This window comes from Chelonus insularis, unplaced genomic scaffold (assembly GCF_013357705.1).
Source record: "Chelonus insularis isolate UGA/USDA-ARS -01 unplaced genomic scaffold, ASM1335770v1 contig_71_pilon, whole genome shotgun sequence".
Classification (NCBI taxonomy): Eukaryota; Metazoa; Arthropoda; class Insecta; order Hymenoptera; family Braconidae; genus Chelonus; species Chelonus insularis.
The window spans coordinates 372,141-374,892 of record NW_023276721.1 but is presented as its reverse complement, the minus strand read 5'-3'; the positions used below and the strand labels follow the sequence as shown (position 1 = coordinate 374,892).

Sequence of the window (2,752 nt, the reverse complement as noted above, 5' to 3'; positions counted from 1 at the left end):
ACATTTTTTCATATCTATCATAGAAATCGAGAAATTCGCGAGGGGGGGCGGTTTTTCGCGATTTACTCCCCTATGCGTACCAAACAATTTTAACCTACACCATTGTGTTTCTCGCGAAATTTCCGATCCAGTCATCTATAAATCATTAATTTGGCCGCAGCAAACCAAAATTATCCCATTTCCCTCATTTGACTGGACTAGAAGTGAACGAAGCACCTACATGTTCTTGTCATCAGGAAACAGTGGCATTTCGTCCGCCTATGCAGCAGAAAGCAAGTATGTCATCTGGTTATGCCGGAGTATTAGATTCACATCCATCAGAAGGGACTCATGGAGCAAAACAATCACGAGAAAGTATTAGAACTTCAAAAATTGTTCGTGGGTTAGCCGCTAAAGTAGATCAAATGCAGAAAAGACTCACCGTCGCTGAAGAGGTAAGCTGATAATTTTATTTATAATTTATTATTTAAGAAGGAATAAAAGAAGATCATTTCTATTTGAGTGGCAAACACCCAGGTAAAAGTATTGTAGTTTCTCTATGTAATAAATACTGTCAATAAAATAGCGTGGATCAGTTTGTGCACTAACGATTTTAAACAATTTTTTTAAAATAAATAAATCTGATGCTTTCTTTACTCAAAACGAAAATAATTACAACTTACGGAAAAAGATATAAGACAATAAAATTTAACATTGTTTCAGCGGATAAAAGTATTGGAAAATCAACGATTTTATTATCCTCCTGTTCCACGGACACAACCTCCTTCTCTTTCTTCGTACCATCTGTCATCGGCGAATTATTTGACACCAGGATATTATTATTAAAGAAGTACCAATATAAAAATTATTTATGTGTGTAAAAAGAAATTATTTTACTATTTCAATAAAAGTTATATTTAATTTCACGTAAAATTCTTCAAAACGAGCTTTTCCGCTACACGTGCAGCAAAATAGGACCTTTTAGTGGAATAGCGATGGTGGAACTTGGTTTGGTTTGTAAGAATTATAGATTGAATATTGATCTGTTTATACCATATATGTAATACTCCTATATTGCTAGTCGGTATAGGGAGGGAGACTTAAGCATTACGGTGCAGACATATATGCGTTTGTCTCATTTATTATACGCTGCGACTTGTGCGCATGATCGTGAATGGAGCGTGCGCATTAGATAGCATTTCAATTTGAACAAGGAATGAGATAGCATCCTTTGCAAATAGAATAGCGTCATTTTGCATATAAAGTAGCGTCTGTTTTAATAAGCAGACGCTAATAATTTAAATAATTAATATATTATTTAAATAATAGGTACCTGTGAGTGTAGTTTTGTGCATAACATTTGAAAAAATGGGCCTGACGTGCTATATATGCCGACGCAAAGCATCAAAAGGTGATCGAATCTCTTTACACGAGTAAGTTTAATTGGGTGTATTTAATTTTTTTATTGTATAATATTATAATATAAATTCGTTGTCGAGACATTTAATTTTACATATTACTTCTAAATAGGTCTCCGAAAAATCCAATACTCGGAAATAAGTGGATTATAGCGTGTAATTTATCCTCCAATGATAATTTAACGTACATTTACATTTGCTCATTACATTTCAATTCTAATGATGTCGATCGAGGAAATCAATTTCAAACAAGATGTACCTTAAGATCAAATGCAGTCCCATCAATTGATATCCCAAATAAAATGTACAACAATGAAAATGCAAATACTTCAAATATAGATGCTTCGTATAAGAATTCTCTCAGTAATGATATACTAAATATTGGTAGTGAAAATATTGCAAAAAATAATGAGTTTGGAATTGAACATACAAATATAAGTAGTGCATTTCATGATATGGCTCTTAATATCGACACATTTGACAATGTGATTGCTCATGCCAATCAATTTGAAATACTAATTGATAATGATGATAATAAAACAGAGCATGTCCAAGAATCACCATTACCTACAAATATGTCTGGCGATGAAAATAATTGTAAGTATTAATATTATAACCATTTTTACATTTTTGTAAAAAATATTCTTAGTAAGTGACGATAATGTTATTTCATCTTTTAGCTCCTCAATTATGTGATGATGTTATAAAACGACGTCGATTGGCTATTGCAAAAGCTACTGCGGCCAGTGAAGTAGATCAGCATTTTGTACAATGTAAATACAACAGAAAAATGATGTAATTGAATGACCTATATTCCGTGATTTATTTATTCCAATAAAATTTCTTTTTTACAGCTGAAAGTATTTATACTACGCTTAAGAGCAGAGTCTTCGAACCAAGATATATTTCTGAGATCAAGAGATAAGTCTGGAAAACTAAAGTGGCTAAATTTTTTTAAATATTTCAAAAGAAGTACAAAATACTGATTCAAATAGATGTATGTGCATCAGGTGAAGTGACGCTACATTCACGAAGATCTTTGGTGATCTTAATGTTAAAGAAAATATAATGCATCTAAAGTAAACGCTAGAAATCTGTAGAAATCGTAGAATGAATATTTATTTAAAAAAAATTTAAGTTACATTTGTTAAAAACAATAGTTGCTCATTATATTCCATTGATATATTATTCATCGTTCGTTTTTGTATATTTTTACTGAAATTAATTTGTTTTTAATTAAATGTAAAAAAACTAACTTCTTTTGAAATTGTCTCTACTCGTTAGGTTCAATTGACTCATTTTATATTTCTGAATCGAATAAAATTAATGTGTAGGGACAACATTTTTTTCATGTA

General features: G+C 31.1%; 1 long non-coding RNA gene across 1 annotated transcript; it reads left to right on the top strand.

Annotated features, from left to right (window-relative positions):
• Positions 1-1,925: 1,925 nt before the first annotated feature.
• Positions 1,926-2,272, top strand: LOC118071062 (uncharacterized). Its single transcript, XR_004690846.1, has 3 exons — positions 1,926-1,994; positions 2,078-2,170; positions 2,252-2,272. It is a non-coding gene; the product is annotated as an uncharacterized lncRNA (long non-coding RNA).
• Positions 2,273-2,752: the final 480 nt, after the last annotated feature.